General features: G+C 37.1%; 1 protein-coding gene across 8 annotated transcripts in view; it reads left to right on the forward strand.

Moving 5' to 3' along the window:
• Positions 1-19,854, forward strand: part of LOC131068546 (protein CHROMATIN REMODELING 35) — a 162,158-nt gene that overhangs the window by 60,200 nt on the left and 82,104 nt on the right. The window contains exon 5 of one of the 8 annotated variants that reach the window (XM_058003748.2): positions 11,026-11,139. The exons of the other annotated variants lie outside the window; for them this stretch is intronic. The gene's annotated coding sequence lies outside the window, so the exon portion shown is untranslated. The remainder of the gene's footprint in view (positions 1-11,025; positions 11,140-19,854) is intronic. 8 annotated transcript variants of the gene reach the window in all.

Consider the following 19,854-nt stretch of genomic DNA (forward strand, 5'->3'; position numbering starts at 1 on the left):
TGTTTGATTGTAGTCTCTGACTGGAACCTCCTTGCTGGCGTCACCAACTGTGCCTCTTTCTCATGGGTCGCAGCATTCCCTTTTGCACACAAAGTGTCATTTTCCCCATCCGGCCGCCTTAGACTACAGGGATCCTTGCTGTTGCCGTCCCTCTTAGCCTCCGTGTTTCTTCTTCTTGCTAATCAAGTGCCTCAAAGACCATTAGAGGGGCATATGCTTCTAGTTCCGGTTTGCTTTCTACAGCATGGAATAAGATGAGCATGGTAGCCCAAACTTGCTCGCAGCATAGACAATGATTTTCGATCTCAAATATAACACTTCAGATTGACTGCTCATGTTTTGTCTGATTGCAATATCAGATCGCTCAATCCAGATGGACCCTCACACATTTAGATTGGAGCAGCAACTGAAATTATATGAACAGGAATTTGAGCAAATCTTACTTGCAATAATTGACTGTGCTACTTGGAGGCAAAGATAGAATTTTCCATCGTCCCAATTTAGGCGTTTTTAAAAGATCGTCAATCTTTATTATCTTGTGGCTTTGATACCATATTGTAAAATATGGGCAGATGAAATTGTAATCACTTAATACAAAATAATTCGTGTGTTCATATCTTCATTCATATATATATATATATATATAGGACTTGTATTTCCTATATTACAGGAAACGTCCTAGAACAACTCAGATAATTACGTGACTAACGAACTCCTAAATATAAGAGTTGTTAAAACAACTCATAATACAGACAAACATTTACTATAATATTAAGTTGTTTCCCAACTTAATATTTGTTACACATAATTAAACGTGTGAACACTAATAATACATTTTCCCAACACAATTGCCTTCCAGAGGCACATTTGGCTCTGCAATTAATCTCTAATTTCCACTTGATTATTAGAACAAGAACTTGTAGAAATAATGAAATATTCCACAAATCTAGGAGCCATCAAATTGTCAAACCTTTTACAAGTAGATATATTCAAAACTAATAAGAGGCACAGAAAGAATGGCAAACAAAATGAATAATAGAATAATTCAATATTGGCGATTGTTGTTGTTACAAATTACAAATAAGCCTGTGTATTAAGAGCAAGGCAATGGGTAAAAGGTGGAAAATAGCTGAAGGCATCCACGATAGATGGAGCTAATTTAAGCTAGATGTGCATGATAGGTGGGAACTAGCATGATAGGAGTTTTGACACAAGTACTAAGCGAGCCTATCCTCTCTAGGTGCACATACAATGCAATAAATTAAAGAACTAAATGTAAGGAAAATACAGTTCGTCAACTCCTCCGATAAGTGAAACTTAGGATGTTATAGATTTATGGATGGGTTTCAACAACTAACCTGTTCAGGTACTTATTTACTAAAGATGGATTCCAACAGAGGGGAAAAGTTGTTATAAAATTAAAAATATATATCACAAAGTTATACTCTCCCTTTGTCCAGATAGCTGGAAACTATGTTAAAGTACAAGGAATAGCAAGAATGACAGTGGCTGAGGAACGTTATGTGGCTGTAATAACAAAAATCCCAGAAATGCAAGCTAAGCCCCATACTGGGGAACCAATGGAGATTTTCAAATCGGAAGCAGAATGAAAGAAAGTTAAGATGGGCAAAGCATGGACCCTTTTCAAAAAGGGGATTGCAAAACCTGACATGGAAGCTTTTAATAACTTCCTAGCTGAGAACGATTCTCTATTTACGACTAAGCAACTCAAAAGGATCTTCGAGCTGAGTGAAGGGCTTATTTCCTATATCACCAGCTTTAGATCCTCTATGTAATCTTTTGTTTTATCCATCTTAATATAGGGAGCGACCCCCTTTGGTAGCGATTTGCCGAAAAGAAAAAAACTTGAAAATATATGTATTAGTGTTGCTCAGTTGTGGGTTGACTTATACTTAATAAATAAAATAAGTTAAAATAAATAAGTTCAATGTGTAGGTAAGCCAATTTTGGGTCCTTGGGCCTTACCCCAAGTGCCATATATATATATATATATATTTTTTTTTTGTAACAGGTGGCAGCATCTGGAATTTTTGATTGGAAAATTTAGGAGGGTTTTTTAGGTTTGGTTGCTGGGACGAAACCCTCAGCTGCCCTAACATGTTTGGATGAAGCCCCCCACCTGTTCCGAGCAATTTTCCTATTGTAATTACTTTCCTCCTTTCTTATCAATGATATCATAAGCAGATCTGTTTTGTAGATAGCACCATTCTGGTGGACTGTACAGAGTTATAGGTTTGCATATTGAAACCCGAAGTGTGCTTTTCATATGAATTGTTGTACACTAAGAGGAATGACAAGAGTGAAACAACATAGAGCAGAAGGAAGAGCAAATAGATATAAATGTCAGCGGTTCAGGTCTGTACACTACAGTAAATGCCTAGGGGCACATTTTCTACATTCAGGGCTTATCAACAGGTTTTCAAGGAAGGATGCAGCCACCTCTTGTCCCAGCGAACTCCTGAGCATCTACATTGACCTAGAGACTGTTGATGTGTTTTTTATGCACCTCGAACATAGAATAACATACCAATGTATTCTATCCTCTATTGAACAAAGAAACCTTACATTCTGAATACTATGATCAAATAAGGAAACTCTGAGGTTTACAATGCGAACTATGCGACTTAAATGCTGTGGATAGACTCAGTTAAGTTGATGTGATATTGTTGGAATCACAATGGGACTTACATTTTGGTTGAACTCTGCTGGAACATGGGATCTTACTAACTACTTGGAAAAAAATAAAGATAAAAGAGGTAATGGTTTATAAATCTGATCTAATCCTAGGAATGTAAGAAACCATTGTTGACTCGGTGCAACCAAACCAAGCTTTGCTTCACCAAGAAGAAACTACACAAAGATGGTGCAATCTCCTAAGGATGAGAGAATGATTTTCATATCACCAATGCACGCCAACACCATGAACAATGAGCATATAGCAATTAAAGTTAAACTTTTAATAAAGTTCTCACTTTGACCACACATTGCGATTTGCAATCAACAAACCCCAAGTGTTATGAACATAGGTTCACCATTCATCTAATTAAGGTCTATGCTATGAGGAGTAGAGACTATGCAATAGCACACCAAAATCCACCCTCACTTCAATGAAAAAAATATGTTTCTTACAACAAGCCTTGACAACAGTCTCCTTTCCTCCTACTCTATTCTAGCTATCAACTGCTACTAACTATTTGGCTATTAAGTGTTAACCTTTACAAATGAGAGCATTGAACCTTATATAGAAAGCTCATTACATTTTGAAGGCTCAAATTGACTCTCAAATCAACGGTTGAGATTTTACAATAAAACCCTAATTAGGGTTAGTTACAACGAACTCCTTGGCCAATGAAATTATTACATTATAGGACACATGTCCTTTGAATATACACCAATGAAATATGAGGTTAGGTATCTCAAAGTTTGTGCCTCCATGGGATGAATCAGGTTCATTGTATATAGATGAGTTGATTTAGAATCCTTTGATTACTAGATGCCACGTTAGCATACTCCTTGTGGATCATCGTTAGTGTATGTGGTTGACCAATATCTCTTGATACTCAACATCTCCAAGCCTAGTGTTGTGATGGAGGCATATTCCCAAATTGCTTCATCTTGTTGATCAAGTTTTTATCTTTGATCAACTCTTCTAATGCTACCTAACTTGATCACGCTTGCATTTTCATCTTCTTGGAACTTGGGAACTATTGGTGTTTGTTTTATCATCTTCCAAACATTAGAATAAAGTACTCAAAGATAATTTATCCTCTCTTGAAAAATCACCTCTTATGCTAAGATTGCTAGAAGATCATATGGCGATGACAAGGTCACTTTTGTCAAGTCTTGACGTGTGGATAAGCTCAATGGGTGTTGTGATTTGTTGTGTAATACACAAAGGGACTTACGCTTGGATTGTTCAATTCACAATGAAGGTTTAGACAATGAAGCTCTATCATTTGGGACTTGGATCATGGAAAACTGAAATGGAGACAAGGGTTTACAAATTCTAATCTATTCCTAGGAATTCAAGAGACGGTATTGATCAAGTGATCTCAATAACCACACTTTGCTTCGCCTCACTTAGGACAACTACACAAAGTGGGTGCAATCTTCAAGGGATGTGCTTATGATTGGAAGTTAAGCATACACAATGGAAAGCTCAGAATAACTGTGCACAGTGAATGAAAATCATCCATTCACCAAAAGTGTGAGCGAAGATACACCACGAATCAATACTTATCAAATCTTGCATTCATCTAACAATATGAAATAAAATCTAACTAATGTGTTGAGGAAATTGAAAACCTCGCTAATCATTCAGATAAAAGAGATTACAAAGCCTTAAGAGAAAGTACACAAGTAATGTATTATTTGGAAATGACCTTCTTGCAACAATATTTCTGGTTCTTGATGATCTTTAGTAACTTGCAATTCTGTATATTCATCCGCTTCCATAAGCTGTCAGTTGCCTCTTGCTTGGATGTACCTCATTGCTTCTTTGATCTTTACCCCAACAACCTCTCGGTATAGTGTGACTACTTGAATGCTTGACTCAATTTCTTCTTCCGATTTTCTTCTTTCACAACTTGATGTAGGACTAAGATGCTCATTCTAGATGCATTTCCTTGGCAATTCTAATAATCCCAACTGACATCTAGCCTGGTTGATGGCCTCTTCGCATATTGAACAAGTGAATTCTGGATGTGGTTCATTGTGTATCCGACACCAACGAGGAAGCAAAACGCCTTCAAGTCGTTTATTTCCTACCTCTATCTGATTTTGAATTCTAAGTACGAACCTTGTGAAAGTATCATTTCCATTGCCCTCATCGTGAGGCTTTATGTACATTTCTGGTTTTGGAACGTTCCAAAAGAAATTTTTCCCTTGTAGAACCAATTCTATGCTTGACAAGAATGTCAAGCAATTCATCTCATCATGTTGGGTCATTTCATAAATCTGGCACCTCCTTGGTACGACAAATTTAGACAAATTCCTGGGGTGCAGTTGTGCATTTAAATTTTCCTAAATCTGAGTAATGTCCACAAGGAGGCTGTCCTGGCAATAAGAAATATGGAATGATTGCCCATCCATCGAGAAATCCTTTTTTGATTTTTGAATTTCTATTTGTTTGATTTTTTCAATTTTCATTTTTTTTTTTTTTTTGACATAAAAGAGATCTAACATATCTTTGATTTGGCAATTCAAAGTTCATAGTGCTTCCATTCAGCTGAATTTCTCCACTTGAATAAACGACCAAATGTCCAACCCTCCTTCTAGCGTCAATTTTTGTTGGTGTACGTTTTATCATATATTGAACATTAGAATAAAATACCCAAGGATACTCTATCCTCTCTTGAAAAACCACCACTTATGCTAAGATTGCAAGAAGACTATATGGCGATTCCAAGGTTTCTTTGGTCAGGTCTTGACGTGTGGATAAGCTCAATGGGCGTTGTGATATGCTGGTAATACACAAAGGGACTTACGCTTGGGCCGTTCAATTCACAATGGAGATTTATCGTTTTGGTTCTGGATCACGGACTTCAAGAAAATTAAAAAGGAGATAAGGTTTAGACATTCTAATCTATTCCTAAGACTTCAGGAGATGATAAAGACTGGGTGAAACTAATAACAACACTTTGTTTCGCAACACTTAGGACAACTACGCAAAGCATGTGCAATCTTCTAAGGTTGTGCTCAATATTTTCACACTTATGAATAACACCAACAATTGAACAATATTACTGGAAGTAGAAGTTAGGCATCCACATCAAAAGCTCAGGCTAACTTTACATATCAAATGAAAATCATCCATCCAACAAAAGTATGAGCAAAAAGTTTCACCAATCTAAACTATCAAATCCTTCATTCATCTAACATACATGAAATAAAATCTAAACTATGACGAGGGATAAGAATCATGCCAACTCCAAAATAAAAGATGTAATCACCATCAATTCGAACAATGCATTACTTATTACTTTGGCAATTGTATGCAACATTTGCTTATCTCAACATGTTTTGCAACATGTTCTCATGATTTACAAATGAGGGGTGAGCTCAATTCATAGGCTCCCCAATTACAATTCAATGGCCAGGATTGATTTCTAATCAATGACCGAGATTAAAACAATCTAACCCTAATTAGGGTTTCCCAAAATAGATCAAATATCCGTTGGATGAGAGACAAGTGGCACAAGATGCTATATTTTAGGATTGCACCCCCTTCTTCTGCTGAGAGGTAGTGTGTTCAATGAACTTGGACATGTTGACTTGAATTCGCCAATTTGTGTCGAAAAATTTGCCTAAGCATGGAAATTTGTCCGCAATACTCTTCTTGCCGCCAATTTATGTTGCACGTGGGAGCTTGTCTTTGACTCTTCAGAAATGAAATCCTTCAAGAAATCTGGAATTTCTTTCCATGCTTTTGCCGAGTCTAAAGACTTTTCGTTCTTGATGCTTGGAGACTCGGAAGAATTTGATTCATCTCCTCTTTATTTTCCTCTTTGTTCTTCTTGTTTCTTCCTATTTCCTCTCCAACATTTAGTCAAAATTTGATTCTTTTGGTTGTGGAAAATTCCACACTTAGCCATTTTTCATGTATCAAACTTTTATCAACCCATTCGTTTGATTGATCCTTGATTTCATGTGCTTGTCAAATTTATTTTCTTGCTTTGGATTGTTTGGCATGCTCGAAGGCTTTCCTCTTGGCAGGGCGAAGTTCACATTATCCTTGGATAATTTTCTATTTGCTCTTGATTTAATTGGACAAATTTTGTGCTTGCTTTCTTTGGACAAAATCTTTGGACATGTCTTATTCCTCAGCAAATTTTGAATGTCTTTCTTCCTTGGATATGAAAGGGCGGACTTTCCACATCTTTGGACAGATTTTGGTTCATGCTTCATTCCAAACTTGGAAGGTTATCACATGTATATCAGATATAAACAATCTTCCTCTTCCAAGGCGGTCTGGAGATGATTAAAAATTTCCCTCGCTGATCATGATAGCAGCAATTTGACAATGTGAATTCAAATTACTTTCTAATTTATTCTTCCTTAGGCAAGTCCACTTTCAATTTGCTGTCTTGGACGATCTTGGATGAATTTTTTTTTGGCAGATTTGAAAGATTTCTGAGAAATCTATGTGCAGATTTGAATTCTTTTCCCAAGGTAGATTCAAGGATGGTCAATGGTGAACTCAGAATTTTATCAGCAAACCTTGGTGATGGCGAACTTGAATCTTCTGAATGTCTTTTCAAACCCTTGGACCTGCTTTATTCTTTCTTTTGGAAATGATCAAAGCAGAATTTTCACCTTTAAACTGTTATCAATGGCCAATTTAAGGAGAATATCGAACTTATTTTCTCCAAACCCTTGATTTCGCTTTATTTCTCATCCAAATTCTTTTGAAAATTTGATAATCTAGTTGGATTTTGGAGCTGCTTCCTCTGAAGAATTCGAATTTTTTATCTTCAAACCCTTGAATTGATTTACTTCTGCAAAGGTAATCTGATAGTATGATCAGATTGGCATGAATCTAATAATCTTTATGCCTGAGAGCTGTTCACTTTGATCTCCAAACCTATAGACATGGCAGATTGTGAAGTTGGATAATCTGATCATGCATTGAAGCTACTAGCTTCTCTCAACTTTGGCGAATTTTGACAGAGTTTTGATGCTTCCTTCTTTGCTATACAAAGTTCTTCTTGGCAAACAAAGTCTTAATGAATGGGCATCATGTCTTTATAGCTTCTTAGCAATTTCTAGAAGCTTTGTGTTCTATTCTATCTTTAGAAAACTGAAACCCATTGTCTTCTTCTAGAAGGAAGCTTGGAAGATTCCCAAAAGTTAGAAAGTTCTATTGTTTTATCCTCCCTCTAAGAAGTTGGAATTTTATCCTTAGAAGCTTCCATCATGTTTTAGAAAGTTTTATTTGTTTTAAATCTCCTTCTAGAAATTCAAATTTGAGGAAGCCATGCCACAATTTTTTATTTAATTTAATATTTTTATTTTATGACTTTAATTGTTTAAGTGCCAAGTCATCATACTTGCCATCTTTAATTCTCTTGGAATGCTATGTCATCTTTTGCCAACTAGGAAATCGATATCATTTTTATTCTATGCCATCTTCAATTTCGCCTAAGTGGAGCCTACATTCTTTCTCAAGCTTTGGTGAATTTTTCACATCTTCCGTATGCCATGTTTTTAAAGTGGACTTGGAAAGAGTTTCTTGCTTGTGCCATGTTTTTAAAGTGGACTTGGAAAGAATTTCTAGCTTGGACATGAGGTGCACTTTGAAAATTGTCAGACATTTTTGGTATATGAATAAACTTAACCTTAGGCAGGAGTTAAGTAATGCCTGCCACGAGTTAGTTAACCCTCGGTAGGAGTTTAACACTCGTCGGACAATTTTTCTTGGACAATTTTTAGATTGATCTTGCTCAAATTTCTTCCACATTTTAACTGATCGTCTGCCATTATACCTATGAACCTTGTTGAACTTGTCTACCATTTTTATTTCTTCAACTTGGACGAAATTTTCGATGTGCCATTCCACTTGCCTTCTTTTGACTTGGTCAAAAGTGTTCATGCCATGTTCATACCTTGCTAGTTCATCTGGACAAAAACCCTAATCTGGATTTCCATTTTGCTTTTTGCACTTGGAGACCTCATTTTTGAAATCTGAGAACATGGGTAGGAATAATTCGGCATGGGGATCATAACCCTAATCTCAGAAAAGAAGCAAAATTTTCAAACCCTTGCTTTTTACACTTAGAAGCAAAATTCTTCGAATCTGGAGACATGGGTAGGATCAAAATGACCTAAAGAACAAAACCCTAATCTCAGAAAAAAAACAAAATTTTTGAAGCCCTGTTTTTAATATCTACAGGCGAGATTTTCACATTTCGACAAAATGGGTAGTAATAAAATAGTTGAGAGCAAAACCTAGATGCCAGTTTGAAAAAAGCAGAAAAAACAAAAAATTCTAAAAATAGCAAGTTGTCAGAAATGACTCAAAGCAATTGTGATTTTCGTCCTTCAGACCTTTTGAACGCTTTGGTAGTGTTCAAATTCAATTCTGGGCATAAATTCTCAACTTGGCTTGTAAAAATACTGGTGATTAGCAAAAATAGGGGGTCCCCATTTGCAATGGGGCGATGTGTGAAATAGGTCACAACAAAACCATATGCAGGTTAGGCGGACTTAGACATATTTGCTCCATTTTCTTGTTCTTCCCAAGGGGGACTTAGTTATGTCTTTGCCCTTACCACATGGCGGACTTTCTTAACTTCAAGAACCAAGGAGGGCGGACTTCAAGAAATCCACGCACCATGAGATCAAAACTTCGAATCTTCATAACTTGAACAATACTCCTTGGATTGCCTTGAAAAATGAAAACCATACTTCAATCATCCCTTGAATTACTCATGATCCCTAAAATTTAGGAATTTGGTTTTTTCGAACAAAACTTGAATTTCAGAGGAATTTGTTGATCATTTCTAGTATGATTCAGAGTCGACAGTGCAAACCCTAGATCCACTTTCTCAAAATAGAAAAAGCAAGGTTCCCTAAAAAATAGGAAAAACTTTCTAAAAATAGCCACTTCGGGGATCGTGCTCAAAATGCCAAAAATGAAACTTCCTAAAAATAGGAAAAACCAAAAAAGCAAAACTTTCGAAAAATAGAAAGTTGTCCAAATCCACTCAATTCAATTGCAATCTTCGTCCTTCGGCCTCTGTAGGCACTTTGATGGTGTCTGGACTCTATTGTAACCATGGCTTCACAAACCGACTCATGACTTCAAAACTCAGACCATTCAAAACTCACAAAACTTGGCAATACCGATGCTAGAAGGTCACAAGGCTCTAACAAATACCCTAGAAAGCAAAAACAAGGGGTCCCCATTTGCAATGGGGCGATGTGTGAAAAAGGTCACAACAAGAACTAGTCCTTGTGTTATATTTCCATCCTTGATCATAAATTCTCTCATCTTGATGCCCCTCATTGAGAAAAAATCTTCCTATCTAGATTGTAAAACATCCTCCTATCTTCATTGCTATACCTTGATCTTGTCTTTTTAAAGCAATCTTCAAGTTGTGGTTTCAAGGTGATGATGCCCGATTCTCTATCTTTGATTTCCTCATGATGTTGTATCCTTTCATATGTATGTCTTGTCCACATGTTGCAATTGAAGCGTGCTAGTGCATCATTGTGCTAGTGCATCATTGTGCTGATCATGTCCTTTGCATTCGCTATCATACTTATGTTGATCTTGAAGTCTTTTTTGTTACTTTGTAGTTGTGATGATCTTCACCACTTTGTACTCTTTCATGTGATTGTATCCCGATTGTGAAGTTTGACCCTCTCCCTTCATCAGTTGATGATCTTGATACCAGCTTCATCTGTTGATGAGATCCTTAATGGTGTTAGCAATTTGCACCTTCATCCTTCTCTTCAGTCATATTTGGAAACAAATATGGCATTCAAAGTGCTTTAATCTTTGATTTTTATGTCTGATTTTATCTCTTTTGATCTAATTTCCATCAGTTTGAGTCTGATTTTGATGCTTTCCATGACTGAGCGCATTCTATAGTTGTTATTGCACATTGATTTAAGGCAGAGTGTACTGTGTATATGGTCATGCACAACCTTGAGCGCATAGTGTAGGTGAGATTGCACAGTGCGCTCTGTGCATAACTTGGTTACAAAGTTGCTTAGTTTCCTTCCTTAGACATCTTTAAGTTTGCTTTCATTCCATTTGGTTTGAGTTTATGTCTAATTATGGTTTATTTCCCATCACACGTTGTCTCTGCTGCTTGGGTGCACAATGCTATTTGACACACACAATGTATAGGGTGCATAGTGTATAGTCACATGCACAAAGTAAAGCGCACCATGCATGCACACTTGCACTACTTGTTGCCTTTGCAATGTTAAGTTTGATTAAGTTTTGATCTTTTTGTTAAGGTTTGATTCCTGATTTGCTGTGTTTCCTCCTTTGAGTGCGCCACACATGGACTGGTTGCACAAAATCGCGTGGATCCAACGTTGCTAGGGCGTGCTATGCATGGACGGTTGCACAAGCAAGAGCACACTGTGCAGTAGTGACTTTACAAGGTAGCAAAGCTTAACACTAGGTGAAATTTGTTCCTTCTCTTAGTTTGGGCGCATTGTGCTTAGGTGTTTGCACAAATTTGATATAGGTTGTGGTCTCTCTTTGCACAATGTTAAAGTCCTTTGTTCACATAGTCAAGCTGTCGACACTCTTGTCATTGATGTCAACAGTTTAAGTTATTTGCCTGTCATTGTGTGGTTATTTTGAAGTATTGTTGAATCTGGAAAACATTGTTCAGTATTGTTGAATCTGAAATCACAGGAAATCAGTATTGTTTCACAAAGTACATTCGAAATGAAACAGAATTAAATCTGAAATGAAATCATACCAACATCATATCTACAATAATGGTTGGAAAGGTTTTTTTATCAGATTTGTCTTCTTCACTCGTTGCTTTCTTCTTTATTCCACATATTTGTCATTACTGTCAAGTTGAACAATTAGATCGAATTGGTGAAAATGATTGTAGTCTTATTGACTTTATGCCTGTGTTTAACTCTATGTATCATCGGTTCAGACTTGTTTGGAAAAATATTGAACAAATTATATTTGTATCAGACTCAGTTTTAAGAAAAAAGAGTATCTGGTTATGTATGTGGAGTTCGGTTATAACTGCACAGTGAGTTGAAACTTAGTTACAACTAACTTTACCAACTGGGCAAATCCTGTTGAAAACTGATTTCATCTTTATTGTAAATAAAAATAAGCACTTATCATCTCTACGTGAGATAAGTTAAAGTCAGCTTTTGAAAGTCAGTTGACAGTTATAACTGTTTGGAAGTTCAAACCATAATGAAGTTACACAAGTGGTTGGGAATAGTTATAACTGTTTGCAAACAGTTTCTAACTGATTGGAGACACATTAAATTGCAAATGTTGTGTGCATTGTGTGAAATAATGTTAAAAGAAAGATATACCTACTGAAAGGAAAAATGTTTGTAAAGAGGTGATCACAGTATTTGTAGCAGATTTGAAAGATACTGTAAATAGGTGGCGTGAACTGGAGGAAGGCAAGTTATTGATACACAGAAGATTGAAGAATTGAACAGTCCGTATTTGGACAGTAATCTGCAGCAGGAAGGTAGAAGTTGTGATTGTCAGAAGAAATGTATACTGTATCTGTGAAGCTGTCTTATCTATCTTTATATACAGATTAAGATACATATTGCTAAATGTATCTTTGCATTATACAGTTTTTTAAAGTTTGTTCTTCGTATTCGGAGTCTTTAGACAAGTTACAGATTACCACTGAAATGTGGTCATAACAAGAACTGGAGAAGTTTATTGGAGTACAGATTCTGAAGAAGATTTACAGAGACAACTTTAACTTGACATTGTGTTTTGTGTACTTTCAGTTTGCAGAAAGATAATTGTCAAATTTCAGACTGATAGTTTGCAGAAGTTTGTTTGAAAGTTTTCTGGAAAGATCATAAGTTTTCTTTCATACATCTTTATTTATATATGCTATTTTGTAATTGTTACTGAGTTGGTGCTCAGATCAGTGAGTTGTAACAGCAGATGAGTTTGTGCTCATAAGGGTTTGGTGACTATTGGGTTGGTGCCCAAATTATTGTAAATTTTTCAACTGTGAGGCAAGATTAGGATGGTAGATCCTAGTGGCATTTATCACCTTGGTTTTCCCACATTGGGTTTGTTGATGGATAGCGTCGGTCGGATCCTCAGAGCCGACTTTACCATCAAATGTGTGAAGGACCTTTTCGGTCTTACACATTTGATCAAAGACAATATATTGCCGACTTTTATATTGAAACGGTTTGTTATATTTTGTGGATATGCCCTGTAGGTGGTTTGGTCAACCAACTATATAGTATCTAAATAACTAATATATAATCCCTCCATCTTTTGTGAAAAGTTGGGTTAATTGAGGTCTATTAAAAGGGGCGTGTTGGTTGGTGAAAAGCCGACTCTTGGCATAAGTCGTGTTGCTTGATCTTAACATAATGGAGCATATATATCGAAGCACTTCAACTCCATTGGAAATCACGGATAACAAGTAGATCGAATCTGCAGCAGTCTTGCATTTCCTCCTCAGCGAATCATACGCCAGCAGATCTTGAGAGTTGTGTATCTCCATCAAGGTCATCTACAGCAAATAGAAGACTATGTACAGCAGCTTGAGAATTAACCAAGGAAGATCAAGTGTATAAACAGGTCGTATACTCTCTATAGTGATTTGCTGTCTTTCACATATATGTATAGCTTCAAGGGTGAAGCAAAATCTTTATAAAGAGTCTTGGCATCATTGAGATAATAAAAGACATTTCATTGCTTGGTTTTTTCACCTTCAAGAGGAAGGTTTTCCCAGGATATATATTGTGTAATTGTGTGTGAACTTTTTCTTTATCTAATCGGATCTAAACTTAACAGGGTTTCCACATAAAATCTTGTGTGTTGGGCTTTTGATGTTGCATCTTTTTCAGATTCAGTTGTTGCATTTTTATATCTTTCAGTTTTCAGATTAAAATTCAGTAAAACTTTAAAGTTGCAAAGAAAACGTAAAGGTTTTGTACTACTGATTCACCCCCCCTCTCAGTAGTACTTCTGTGTTCTACACAAGCACATGGTGGAATGTCTATTGCAAAATTCTTATGTTGATAATGATTTGATTGCTCACAATGGGCACATTTTACATAGGAGTGTGGACAACATGGGCGCATAGTGCATTTGTGCTTGCACTATGCGCTCACTTCCATACCTAGTGAATTTTTTCTAAGATTATCATCAAATTTCATAAATTTGTTGCCCTCAACCTCGTCGTTCTTGGATCAATTTTACTCTTGGAATGCATTTAGGTTGGTTATTGAATTGCTTTGAGTGACTTGGCAAGCTCATGATCTTGGGCGCAAAATGCTCTTGGTTATGCACAATCTAGGCCACATAGTGCAAGAGCATTTGGATTCTGCACTATGCGCTCGACCTTATACTTAACCACTTTTTCAACTTTGCTCTCAAACTTGATGATATCTTAATCAAGTTCAATTTCTTGGTTGCATTCAAGGTGAGTTTTGTTGCAATATGCCCCTTTGGCTTGTCATTGATGTCAACTCCCTCTTGATTGGAGGTTGTCTGGTACTTCTACAGAGTTTGGTTAATGAACAAATTTTGTATAGTTAGCTTCCAGATATCCATGTTTTATCTTAAGTGGCCTAGAAGATCAGAAAAATACATCTTGATAGTTTTCCGAAGTATATGGTAATCTCCTTTTGGTTTGAATCAAGCGATAATGAATGGCTAATCACATTTGAGGATATGCGGTAGCGTGTGGAACGAATGAATCTCGTGGATGTTTGAGCCGACAACATACATGTTTTTGTGCATTCGGCATTAACAAAATTGAGTGTTTTTGGTTTGGTGGTAATATACATGTTACATCTCTTCCTAACCGACTTCATAGTATATGAGTTTTGATCCGGATGGTATAAGAAGGTCATTAATGTTTTGTAATTGTATGTATGGATATGTAGATATGAGAAAGGCTAATAGAGCAAAGGTGGTATAGATTTGGAGTAGATCAGAGGCTCAGAGACTTAGTAGATGAATCAAAGAGTGGTTTAACAATAATTGTTACTAGCATTGTATAGATATTCTTTGTGGATTTCAAATCATATTGCACATTGTACTGAATAGTTATTTGTATCTTGCCTTGAAGAAGTGATCTTCAGATGTGCAAGTCATCTTTTATATCTTGCCTAAGCATGTGCGCCTTAGTTTGCACGTTCGGAGCAGTAAATTGTTTGGCTGGTGGGCACATTTATTGTAAACAGTGAATATTGTGAGTTTAATTCTCACCATGGTTTTTCCTAGAGTTTTCCACGGAAAAATCTGATGTTATTGTGTGGATGTCTTTAAAGCTACTACTTTTACTTTCAATGGATGATTGCATAATCACCCTAATTTGGTAATATTTTGCTTGTGCTGATTGAGCCCCCTCTCAACATTCTAGTAAGCATTCAACAAGTTTTGGGGTCACTTGATCATGCTTTGGGGTGAGAAGACTTGAGTGTTGTATACCTAGGAGGGTGTTGGAATCACCGTTGCCGTTATGCTAAAAGCTCGAGCTTTCAACGAACATCACAATGGCTAGAGACAAGGATCCACGGGAGGTGGTTAAGCACATGTCACAAATCTCGAAGGAGGTGTTGACCACCAAGTCAACAATCTCCCCCTCAGCACCAACTGAGGGTTCCACACTGGTCGAATGAAGGAGGCCTCCCGATATTCGAACCCGTAACCCAGCGCTCTGATACCACTTGTTGGAATCATCGCTACTGTTATGCCAAAAGCTCGAGCTTTCAATGGACGTTACAACAGCCAGAGACAAGGATCCATGGGAGGCAGTCAAGCACATGTCACGAATCCCAAAGGAGGTGTTGACCACCAAGTCAACAGAGGGTCCGCAACATTGCTAGCTCATCAATATTAACTCCCAACACTTGAACAACTTAAACAAGTTTCATTTGATTCTCACCTCCTTGATCCCAAGCATTTTGAAATGATCTACTTAAAGTTCCTAATGAAACTACAAGCAATATTACCCTTTTTGGATTTCATATCAGTAAACCCTAATCAGTGATGACTCTAGCAAGATTTGACAACTTAGCAACATTTAATAATATTCCTTGCTTCATGACAACTTCACCAACCTCGACAACATTAACTAATTGACAACTTTGATCTTGATACGACATACCCCTCTCACAAGCAAAGGCTAAAACTAGGAAACTATAGCTAGGCCAAGACAATCTAAGCAAAGCATCTACGTAAAAGCAAAAAAGTGGGGGTCCCTATTTGCAATGTGGGGTGATCTGTGAAAACATCACAAAAAAGACCAGTGAATTGAAGTGTGTACCGCCTAGATTCGACCCAACATGTATCTATCCAGTAGGCTTTAAACTTTTTGGAGTTCAATCACTTTACAGGTGTCATTACGTTGAGGATTCTAGTGTAATGAGGAGTAACTGTCAAAGAGGATATGCAAACTGCTTTGCTCATCTTGTAAGATTTCTTTCAGATTTGTATTAGATTTTGTCTCTAGGCAAGGCCACATTTGTGCCCTAGAGATTTGAATTTGCATACTTTAAGTGAATGTAATTGTTGTGAGATGAATTGAAACTCTTGAATAAAAGTTTTTGTTATTGAAGTAATTATTGTTTACTACTATATTTGATAAATAAAATATAGGAAATAATAATACAACTGACAATGCATAGCAAACTCAATAATAAAATATAACTTTATTTGCACATGAAATTATTATAGAGAGGAAGACTAGAGATGGTTGACCGAGGATTACAATCGACCCAACTATACCATACTACCTTCCTTGGTAGTACACAAAATATTTAAAGGACTTGACGGTTGCCGAGAGGAACACAACCGTCAACCAACAACGACATAACTACTCGAGAGTGACAACCCACTTACTACAAATAATTAATACATTGACGGATAACCAATATTATAAAACATAAGAATAGGCATTTTATGCCATTGACAATTATGTTTTGAAGATAACCTAAATCAATTAGTTCAGATTTCATTTTTACTTTGAAAGGACCCCAAGTTTCTTACATTGGTATTAAAGCCATTGTTCTTTTCAGCCTGTGGAAATTGTTGTAATGCAGATTAATGGATAGGAATGAAGAAAACAATAAATATGCAAGAAGTTATTAGGGAAAATAGTGAATTTCAATCCTTTATGAGAGATTCTATGGTAGAGATAGCTCACATCCTAAGGGAGAGGAATCAATAGTGGAATGCTATTAGATTCAATTCTAGAGATTGAAGTAACTTAGTTAATGGCAGGGGTTGCTGTTAACCCACCCAAAAAGGTATTCAAAGCCAAATTTTTACAAAGAGAAGAGGCATACCCCTTTGACGGACAAAAACTCATGTCACCACGAGAGGATGAAATGGCAAAGCTATCATGTTGAATATAATGCCTTAAATCCATCCATCCCACATGACATGTCTTTCATTGAGTATTATGAGATGAAAACAAGAAATGGGCATTAAAATAGAAGGCATTAAGAGAAGCCACAAGACATTACAACAAATTATTGGAACAAGAACAACTAGGATCCAACATGCAAGATCCTTTGTTAGAAGATGTTTTATTGGTATCCAATGATTGTTGTTAGACAGTTCAAATAACTGGAAGACAACTGAGAGAGGGGGTGGGGGGGTGAATCAGTTCATATCTTCTAATTCCTTTGCATACAAAGCTTTCCAGTCTTGCTTACCGGTTGTAGATGTAGATGCATGAAAAGCAGGTTCAGTCTTCACAGCTCCAGAAGGTCCAAATTCTTCAAGTTCAAAAGCAGATAGTTTCCCAACCAAAGTATCTCTGTTGACAGATGTATTAGCCAATGTTCTCAACTCATTAATAGCAGTAGCCTTCATTTTGTAAGCCGATGGTAAGGCTCTCAGGACTTTAGAAACAATTTCATCTTCGCTCAAAGTTCCACCACAACACTGAATTCCCATAACAATCTCATTTACTCTTTCCATGAATGCAGTAATCCTTTCATCTTCTTCCATCTTCAGGTTTTCATATCTCACCTGGTAACCATCAAGTTTAGCAATCTTCACTATAGGGTCACCTTCGTTAAGAGTCTCCAACTTATCCCATATAGGCTTTCCAGATGATTTGTCGGTTAATCCCATTATTTGCTGACCAGAAAGTGCACACAAGAGGGCTTCTCTTGCTATATAATCATTCTCAAGATCCTTGTCCAGGTTTGCCGGAGGAGGATTGCCAGTTCCTAGATTATAGGGTGTGACACCATTCTGTGTGATCTCCCAAATCTCCTTGCCAAGACATCTTAGATGAGTCTCCATTCAAATCTTCCATATTTTGTAATTTGTTCCATCAAGCCTCGGAATATCCCTCAGAAAGATAGCTCCAGAAGAACTGGATGAACCTGAACTGTTTGTCGCCATAGGATCTCCCTCAAGCGGTTAAGCTTTTTGCAGAGAGGACCACAACTTTGATACCAATTGTTAGACAGTTCAAATAATCGGAAGACAACTAAGAGGGGGGGGGGGGGGGAGGGGATGAATCAGTTGTCACAGATTACCGGAAGCCTTAGCAATTTAAACTTTAATACCATAACCCAAAACATTAATACCGGAACAACAGATAAACCAATTAAGTATAAACAATAATCACGGAATAAATACCATCCACATGACACCAAGATTTGTACGTGGAAAACCCGGTAAAGGGATAAACCACGGTGGGAAGCCTACCCACAGCCAGATAATACTTCTGCAGTATGTGAATTACAATTAAGGGGCATACACTTGTAGGAAGGCCAACATCCTAGAGCACACTGCTTATCACAAAAGGAGTCTCACTGACTACATAGAAATACAGACTACAATCCGAAGAAGTGTTGAACTGCAAAAGATAGCATCTCCTATGCTTGAGTACAGTTCCGGTTAGGCTCAATACCGGAGGACTTAATCCTCTTACATAAACCCAATTCGATCTCCAATGATCGACCAACTCCTTTGCCTGAATGATATTACATTATTCGCACATTACATTCCTTGACCATGACCTCTGATAATAACCATGATGATCTACAATGAGATCTTACATCTATATATATATATATACAAACCCTCGACCATAAACTATCAAGTCGGCCACTAGACAATAAGCCAATTACATAATTACAAACCATGTCGGCCTATGACCAAACAAATAATATCAACACATAAGACATCCCGAAAATACATCAATAGGTCCTATCCACACGTTTCGTTAATGCCAGTCCATAACCTATATCAATCGGGACCCAGTATAGGTCCACACGCTTTAGCAATGATCTCCATCCACCAAGTCTCGAACATGATCACCAACAACATCCTGAAACTCCACCAGAAGCTGCACCAACACCACTTATGCAATTCATCAAAGATCTCTACCAAAAGCTTTGTCGGTGAAACCCTCGCCGGAACCAGAAACCAAGCTTCTAGGCAAGCAGGATAGGATCCGATCATCAGACCAAAACCAATTGTCCAAATATGAGCATGAGTATCATGAACAAGCCAATTCCATCACCAAACTATACCGGAGCTTACCGAATCATGCCCGATCCAAGTTAACCAGAAACCACTCAACCTACTGGGACCATAAGGGTGCCGGTAAAGCCTCCAAACAGCTAGGGTTGGTATCAATGACAAAACATCAATGCAACACATAATCAATTCCACCAAATGGCGAACATGCAGGATCCTTCGCTAGAAGATGTTTTATTGGTATCCAATGATTGTATGTGTCAACAAAAGATTGATGTAGTCAAGATAGAAAAGGTACCATTTATTAGTTGTGAAGAGCCCAAGTTAAAGGAAGATAGACCAAATCATGCAGTATCATTTGAGATACTAAATGGTGGGCCATTGATCAATATTTTATTGGTATCCGATGATTGTATGTGTCAACAAAAGATTGATGTAGTCAAGATAGAAAAGGTACCATTTATTAGTTGTGAAGAGCCCAAGTTAAAGGAAGATAGACCAAATCATGCAGTATCATTTGAGATACTAAATGGTGGGCCATTGATCAATATTTGTGCCTTGGAGAAGAATGTTTTGGTCAGCCTTTTGTTGGGAGTTTTGAGTCACAAAATTGAAGGTGTGGAGGATATTTCAATTAATTCTCTTTTGAAGAAAGAGGGTGAGCATCT

This window comes from Cryptomeria japonica, chromosome 4, assembly GCF_030272615.1.
Source record: "Cryptomeria japonica chromosome 4, Sugi_1.0, whole genome shotgun sequence".
Lineage (NCBI taxonomy): Eukaryota > Viridiplantae > Streptophyta > Pinopsida > Cupressales > Cupressaceae > Cryptomeria > Cryptomeria japonica.